Here is a 9171-nt window from a genome sequence, read left to right on the forward strand (position 1 = left end):
TGGAAAGAGTTGGATACCTCAGTTGGCTACCTCAGCTTCCCCGATAATGTATCATTAATATAAAGTGTGACCTTGTTATTCAATATTCAGGCATTCAGTTACCTAAATAAGTAATATTACTTTGCACTCTTTATCCATTGATCTTAAAACACTTTAATAACTATGCCCACAGACCTTTGTGAGGTAGTGTAGATATTATCCATATTTTAGATAAAATGGAACAGAGATTTTTGTACTATGTAGTATATATTGCCATGCAGATAAATGGGAACATATAAATAATAATGTCACAATAAACCAATGGTAGAGACAAAAGTAGAACCCAGTACCTCAATGCTGTTTTCTATCATGAAACTTCACATTTAGATTTTACTCCTGAAATTGTATCCAAGGAGGAACCACTGAGGTAAATAACAATATCTTTATTTTCTGCAATGTTTCTATCAAAGTTACTTCAAAAATAGGGTGTTTTATCTGGAGCATAGACTGTATGTTCCCCTAATGAAATTCCCAAGGCTTCTATTATTACTGTATAGTACTATGGCACTACCTAGTGACATGGTGGATTCTCTCACACTTCATCTTTATTTAAAGATTACATCTCTTTTGAAAAGATATGCTGTAGCTCAAACAAAAATGATGGGCTTGATGCAGAACATACTTGGTGAGGTTCTATAGCCTGTGTAATGCAAGAGGTCAGACTAGATCATAATGGTTCCTTCTAGTCTTAAAACCTATGAATTAGCTTCTTTAGCAATTTCCAATGTGTATAGAGTTAGGGTTTTCGTTTTATGTTTGGTGGATAGATGTATTCATTCCAGGTGGATGAAGAGAATAAGCCTGCCACATTAGTGGGACAATCCTTTGACTTTAGATTCATTAAAATCAGAAATTTAGTTTCAACTATGCAAAAATATAATTCTTATTCATTAGAAATTGATCCATTCCAACTCCATTTGTTAACTATGCTTTTTGATTTCCTCTTCCCACTTCCAATTCCATGGAGTATAATTGACTGATTGTCCTTCAACACAGAAAAGGAAACAGTCACAATAGAACTTTTATTCTGGTAAAGGGGTGGAGATTAGAGGATGCTTTATAACTATAGTGTTCTGTAATTCCACAAACTTATGTATTGCAGTGGAAAACATATAAAGCCAGATTTTTGCTACTATGTGAAAGCAGTTTCTGTCTATTTTGATTAATTTCCAAAAGACAGAGTGATAATACAGTAACAGCTTTGTGGCCTGGTTTCTTTCTGTATTTCATGAAAGCTCATGACCTCCTTTCTGATCAGAATGAGGTATTTTGCTATTTCTTTGTTAGGGCTTGATCCTGCTCCCCTTCAAGTCAATAGAAAAATTCCCACTGACTCGAATGGTGCAGTATCAAGCCTATAATGAGCTCATTGCCCTCAGGATGAACCTACATCTTGATAATTAAGTTACATGTACACTGTTTCCTTTATGGCCTGGAGATGAAAACTGATACATGTAAGGAGACAATATGATCTTGTGGACTGTGAGTCAGTTTGTCTTTTCAGCTCTCTTTGGCTCATTTCCCTTATCCACATAATAAGAACAATAATACATACCACACAGAGGCATTCAGAGGCTAAATTCATTGAAGTTTGAGTGCTATGAAATCCTTCAATGGATGATGCTATAGTGGATGATGATGCTATAATGGATGATGGACTTAGTCCATATTGTGCGTCATCTTAGTACCAGTAGAAGAACCCAGAGATATTTGTGTTAAGAATCTATTATTACCCCAAAGGGCCAAATTGAGCCCTGATTTAAGCAAGTACAGTAGGGGTTCCCAAACTTAGTTTGCAGCTTGTTCAGTGGTGGCCCAGCCCAAGCCTCATCCCACAGCTCCCATTGGCTGGGAACGGTGAACTGCGGCCACTGGGAGCTGCGAGTGGCTTTATCTGCGGACACTCAGGTAAACAAAGCATCTCACAGCCCACCAGGGGCTTACCCTGACCAAGCCGCGAACCAAGTTTGGGAACCCCTGAAGTACAGTGAAATGTATGAAGTTTTTTTCCCCACTTCCACTATGGCTGAATGTAGCCCAAAGGTTAACAAACTTAAGGAACTTGAGCCTGAAACTGTTCCTTTCATGTGACCTGTCTGTTGAACCAAACTGTCATAGATTTTAAGGTCAAACTACTGTACTCATCTTTTCTGACCTCCCGCATAACATAGTCCATTGAATTTACATAAATTAACTCCTGCTTCAAATAGCTGTAGTTGAACCAGACTGTATCTTTCAGAAAAACATCCAATCTCAATTTACAAATTTCCAGTGATAATAAAAAGAAAAGGAGTACTTGTGGCACCTTAGAGACTAACAAATTTATTTGAGCATAAGCTTTCATGAGTAAGTTGTTCCAAATGGATAATTACACTCACTGTTAAAAATGTGTGCCTTATTTCTGGTTTGAATTTGTATAGTTTCAGCTTCCAGCCACTGGACTGTGTTAATGTCTGCTATATTAAAAAGCCCTTTATTATCAAATTTCTGTTCCCCAGTAGATAATTATAGAATGTAATCAGGTCAACCTTTAATCTTTCTTCCATAAACTAAATAGCTTGGACTCTTTGACTTTCTCACTAGAAGGCACGTTTTCCAGTCCTTTGATCATTCTTGTGGTTCTTCTCTGAGCTATCTCCTTCTTGAATTCTGGACACTAAAACTGGACACATTATTTCAGTGGTCACACACGTGCCAAATATGGAGGAAATATAACCTCTCTGTTATTCAGTATTTATATATCCAAAGATTGCATTAGTCCTTCCAGCCACATTGTCACACTTGGAGCTCATGTTCAGCTGATTATCCACTATGACCCCCAAGTCTTTTTCAGAGTCACTTGAATTATTCAGGTTCATTTTGACTCAGCAGGCTTAAATTTCCATCCAGACTATTTGCCTGTCACTGCTTATTAGGAGTAGCTAGATTTAAAAAAAAAAGTAAAACTCCAATGGGGGGGATATCTGAGTGGGCCAAAATCAAACTGTTAAGCATAGGGAACGGGTATAATAGGCCAGCCTGCCGTGACACAGATGTGGCCGATGGTTGCAGGGTTTGTGTGGAAGTTTTTGCTTATTATTATGCACCATGCAGGTTCCAGGGTGGCTGAGAGGCAGCATGTGCTACTCAGTTTCCTGGGTTCTTAACCACTATTTTATTCTTCCTCTCTGCTTGCTATACTTGCCTGTCACCTCTTCTGACATCAGTGAGAGTTGCATATAAGGAGAGCAGATTAAGCATTAAGGCATCTGTTGTGTGGGCAGGGTAAAAAGGATCCTCTTTTCTCCTAGTCATTTGGGGGAAACCAGATATTTGTAGTCAGGAAAACAATTTTGAACATGTTTCAGAGTAACAGCCGTGTTAGTCTGTATTCGCAAAAAGAAAAGGAGAACTTGTGGCACCTTAGAGACTAACCAATTTATTTGAGCATAAGCTTTCGTGAGCTACAGCTCACTTCATCGGATGCATCCGATGAAGTGAGCTGTAGCTCATGAAAGCTTATGCTCAAATAAATTGGCTAGTCTCTAAGGTGCCACAATTTTGAACATGAAAACTGCTGTTCGCTTTCATGTAAAAACGTAAACATTTCTAGAAAGCCAGCAACTTTCATATTTCATATGGAATTTCCAGGAAAGAAAAGAAGCAGCAATTTTGTTTTGGGAGAAAAAACTTTCACAGAGCTTTAAATATAATGTATACAATGTTACCAAAGCCATGAATATATCCTATTATGAGAAGCAAACTCAAAATAAAAACATAGTGGAAAAGATACAAATATTCAACAAGAAGGAACAGAAACCCTTAAAAGGAAATATTCACATACAGTCCAATAAAAATCAATGGTGAATGTGTGGATCTGGGCACTATCGAGGAGATTATCAAAGGCACAAAGGGTAACACTTCCAGCAAATCATCAGTGATTTTTAAATAACAGAAAGGACAGCTTCATTATAGAGAGAGCAGAGAATCTCACAAGAGCCATCTTGAATCTATTTCTTGCTGACATGGAAGGAATTATTTGGAAATGAAATGGGAGAATGATAGGGAAGTTTGGTACCAGTGATGACAAACTACTTGAATTCACCATCATATGCATTGACTTTGCTGATAATGACAACAGTAATAAATACAATATGAATAGAGTTAGTGAAAGGAAGTATTAAAATATAATATAGAAGGAGGCTGGGAAATCCTAAATGATACCATAACTGAGGAGCAACAGACTATAAATCCTCTGACGATAAAGAATGTAGTGAACTCTTACCCTCACCTGCAGCCCTTGACATGGGTTGTGTTGGCGATAATGATGGGACATAGCCTGAGCACGTTATGCTCCCGCAATCCCAAGTGGATGGATAACCTGTGATGGCTGTGTCCAACATAAAACCATCCCAAGGATCAGTTAGTCACAATCGACTCTTTCAACTCACCCTGGAAATAGAGAAGTTTTTAAAACACCCTGAAGTTTTTAAAACAACAATAATAATAAATAGTACTAATCTATGGCCTATGAGTTTATAAAAAAGGACACAACCAAATATTAATTTATGATACTTTGTAGGAGATAACAACATAAGCAAAAATATAAGAATGTGTGGGTAGTAACCAAGAGGTTGGGGAGGAAAGGACTGATACATGTGTATTGTCAGGGATTTAGGGAAGTATTAAGGCTGGTCTACACAAAATTTATGTACACTTTAACTATATCAGTTTAGAAACCAATATAGTTGCATCAGTTCAACCCATAGTGTGGATGTAATTATGCTGGTATAAATGAGCTGATATCGGGATAGTTCATCTGACTAAGAGCATTTATATTTACTAAATATAATTACATCCACACTATGGTTTGTACTATTTAACTATACAGGTATACAATCACAGCTCTAATTGAAATAGTTAAATTGGTACAAAACTGTGTTTTGAACAGTTCTGAGAGGGAACGAGCCCATTAATAAATGAGAAGAGGAATAAAATGAATGATAATTCAAAGTGCCTGAAATACTGAACTCCTTTTGTAAAATTTGTCTTCAGCAACAAGAATAAAAAAATATAATCAATTAAGAAGATACCATACTTTGTAAAATAGCTATTGATAAAGAATTGGTAAGAGAACACAGAAATCAGACATCTGGATGAAGAGGATAGTAAGGGAATTAGTTATGAACCAATGGCAGTAGATTTTTTGAACATCATTGAAAATTAGGGAAGTACTGGAAGACTGTGGTGAGGGCGAAAAATGTGATACTGACCATCCAAAAGGAAATAAGAGTGTTCTTATCAAACACTTAAGACATGAAGTTCTGATTTCCCCAAAGTATGATAGGGGACAAGATCTGGTATTCTAGTTTGCATGTACCTCTACTCAAATTATGGAATAAATAGAAACATGAAAACCTATTTTCACAAAAAAAAAATCAAAGTTATTTTCATTTTGAAGTGTTTAAAATGACTGGTTATTGTTAATTAAAAAAATACTATTAATGGTCATTGACACTTTTTGTTTACCAGAAATCTGTTTTATTATTGATATTTTTCATTTATTGAACAACCAGGTTTTGGTAAAAAAACCTGGTTGTAGCAATTTTCGATTAAAAAAATGGATAAAAACAAAGGCACAAAATGTTTCACAAAAAATGTGGACAGGGTTGGCAATTCACAAAAAGTGTTAGTCTTGATACTCTGTTTTTCAACAAAAATTTCATTTGACAAATTTTGACCAGCTCCAGTTTGGAATGTGCAAGGATGCAGGAGGTCAGAGAACTGTAATAAATATTAAGTAGCTAGAAGGATTGATACACAGAATCAATGAAATGTTGGGCTAGATAGGACCTCAAAAGGTTATCTAACTAATCCCCCTGTGCTGAGGCAGAATTAAGTATACCTAATATATGAAGAGGTTATGTTTAATATTGCTAAACAAGGACTACAGTAACTGTGGATGGCATCATAGTCTACAAATATTTTTGAAAAGCATGAATAGCAAAGAGCAAAAGGAATTATGCAGCATGGTACCCAGGGAGTATTGCAGTAGTGGAATGAGATTACAAGAGGCTGACGGACTATGAGAAAAAACTTCTTGACAGTGGGAGGTATTAGATTCGAAGTGGTAAAAGCCCATCACGGAGGGATTTAAAAGTAGGCTGGATAAAGCACTAGAAGGTATTCTATAGGGAACTATCCTGCACTTGGTGGGGAGATGTGCTGAATGACTTCTTTTCCATCTCTAATTTCTATACATAATTTATAAGTATGCTTTTTCTTTGTCCAAAGCAGCACTAGCCCATACCTCACACTACTTGATAAAGCACAGTGAGTTTTCTGTCCCTCACAGATTTGGTAAATTAATAATACATAACAGCATGCCATGTGAATATTTCTTTTCCCTTTTTAAATAGTCATGTGTTGCTCAGAAGTAGAGAAAATATGGAACTATGAATGGCATAGAACAATCCTGTCCTGATGGAGGGATTAGCTGGATGATCTAATGGGTCTCTTCCATTTTCAGTGTTTATATGGGTGAATTTCAGGCCCCGATGAAATTAATTGCAAAACTGCTATTGACTCTACAACATGAATATATAGCACTAAACATGTACAAATACTCTTGAAAATAAGGCATGGCTTAATGTGATCCAAAGGAAACAAGCAACATTTTGTTGTGCTTTTGTAGCTAAGGAGCAGTGAAACAGAATTCTTAAGGGCAGTGGACTTAAACAAAGGCAACGTGTGGCCAAACCTTGATTCTCTTTATGAACTTTGTTCATGCCCACTATGAGCCTGAGCCTGTAAGGGCATATAGTCAGTTGGAATGGAGAGTGTTTAACACCTAGTCGGAGATGCACCGCACTTTTCAGGATTGGGCCCAGGTGTGATTTCTGAACAGTTGTGGTAAATGAATTCATTTCACTCCAAAGCATAGCATTCTTCGAACCACTGTTCTCCATTTGAATTACAGATGTAAAAAGGTTTCAGAGTAGCAGCCGTGTTAGTCTGTATTCGCAAAAAGATGTAAAAAGGACTTCCATTTCCTATTGCATAGCACCTAGCGCTATAAAGTTTTGATAATGAAAGACTGCTGTAGAAGCCAGATATTAGACTTGAAATATGATTGATTTTCTTCTTTTTGGGGAAAAAAATGGACACAGATTTGAAGAAAGTACTTGTACTCTGGCCATGAGGCACCCAGTACATGCCTGTCACAGCCCTCATAAGTTCTCCCAGCTGGACACTCTCAAGGCTGCTGTGTTTGAACCCGACTTTCCTTGGTCTGAGTAAGCTCCATTGTGGTCTCTTTCCTTGACATCTCTGGCATATTTCCTGTGCACAAGCTCTCTGTCTGATATCCGTTCATAGAAGTGGGACCTCATAGTCCAGCTGGCCCTAGGTCCCCAGGACCAATGCTGACACCCCCTCCCCAAGACACCCTAGTAGCTTAAGCACACACTTTCCCAGAGCTCCAGACTTGTGGGCACTCTCGTTTAAAATTTACCTCTTCTGGGATATGTGATAGTTGAAGCACATAACATACAGGATTTGTAAAGGTTTGTAATAGTTTCTCTTTACTCTAGATCAGGGGTGGGCAAACTACGTCCTGCGGTCTGGATCTGGCCCATGAGCCATTTTAAGCCAGCCTGCGAGCTCCCGCTGGGGAGTGTGGTCTGGGGCTTGTCCCGCTCTGGTGCTCTGGCCGGGGTGCAGGGTCAGGGGCCAATGGCCCCCTCCGGCACTCCGATGGCAGCACCTCCACATGGGAGCCGGAGAAGGGACATGCCACTGTTTCCAGGAGCTGCTTGAGGTAAGCGCCGCTTGGAGCCTGCACCCCTGAGCCTCTCCCCACTCCCCAACCCCCTGCCCCTGCCCTGATCCCCCTCCTGCCCTCCAAACCCCTCAGTCCCAGCCCAGTGCACCCTCCTACACCCCAAACTCCTCATCCCCAGCCTCATCCCAGAGCCCGCGCCCCCAACCAGAGCCCTCAACCCCTCCCACACCCCAACCCCAATTGTGTGAGCATTCATGGCCCACCATACAATTTCTATTCATAGCATCATAGAATCATATCCTGCTTCTCGTCCACTGTAATCCCCAGGTCCTTTTCTGCAGAACTGCTGCTCAGCCAGTTGGTCCCCAGCCTGTAGCAGTGCATGGGATTCTTCCTTCCTAAGTGCAGGACTCTGCACTTGTCTTTGGTGAACCTCATCAGATTTCTTTTGGCCCAATCCTCTAATTTGTCTAGGTCACTCTGGACCCTATCCCTACCCTCCAGCTTATCTACCTCTCCCCCCAGTTTAATGTCCTCTGCAAACTTGCTGAGGGTGCAATTAATCCCATCATCCAGATCATTGATAAAGGTGTTGAACAAAACCGGCCCCAGGACCGACCCCTGGGGCACTCCGCTTGATAGTGGCTGCCAACTAGACATCAAGCTGTTGATCACTATTCCCTGATGTGGCCCTCAGGCCAAAAAGTTTGCCCACCCCTTCTCTAGATAGTAGAAGAAATATACAGATCTAGACAAAACAATAAAACAACATCATCCCTAACTTAGTTCCTCATGACTCATAAGTGTTTTTTGGGATTTTGTCAGAATCCTCTAGCATGTCCAGGATCCCCTCTCCTGTATATGGCTTCTCCTCTGAATCATGGAGTCAGTCTCTCTCTTTTCAGCCAGCTTCCTACTTCCTTGGCTGATCTTGTAGTTAAACAGGACCCCTTTGTTGTGAAAGCATGCCTCTTTGTTCCTTTCATTTTCAGCTCCAGTGGTTTTAAAGGCTAATACTACCACCTGTTTACTTTTGGGTATGCTTTCACTGCAGAGTGAAGCATGGTTGTGCCTGCCCGTGCTAGCTTCAATCTAGCTAGTATGGGTAATAGTAGTAGTGAAAGTGTGGTGGCATGGGCTTGTACTCAGGTAAGCAACAAGCAGACAAGCCTGACAGGGACTTGGGTAGGAATTCAAGTTGGTAGCTGATGCTGAACCCCACACTGACGTGTCTTCACTACTATTGTTACCCATGCTAGCTAGATTAAAGCTGATTAAATGCTTTAAAGCTAGATTAAATGCCTACCCATACTACAATCATACCTGCACTCATAGTGCAGACATACCCTCTGTTTCCACTTTCTGAGAAA

General features: G+C 39.6%; 1 protein-coding gene and 1 long non-coding RNA gene across 25 annotated transcripts in view; one reads left to right on the plus strand and one right to left on the minus strand.

Moving 5' to 3' along the window:
- Positions 1 to 4459, minus strand: part of LOC141985383 (uncharacterized) — a 66915-nt gene extending 62456 nt beyond the window's left edge. For both annotated transcript variants that reach the window (XR_012638923.1, XR_012638922.1), the window contains exon 1: positions 4304 to 4459. This is a non-coding gene — a long non-coding RNA (uncharacterized LOC141985383). The remainder of the gene's footprint in view (positions 1 to 4303) is intronic.
- NRXN1 (neurexin 1) overlaps positions 1 to 9171 on the plus strand; it is a 1220951-nt gene that overhangs the window by 497429 nt on the left and 714351 nt on the right. The window lies entirely within an intron of this gene.

The sequence above is a fragment of the Natator depressus genome, chromosome 3 (assembly GCF_965152275.1).
Source record: "Natator depressus isolate rNatDep1 chromosome 3, rNatDep2.hap1, whole genome shotgun sequence".
Taxonomy (NCBI): Eukaryota; Metazoa; Chordata; order Testudines; family Cheloniidae; genus Natator; species Natator depressus.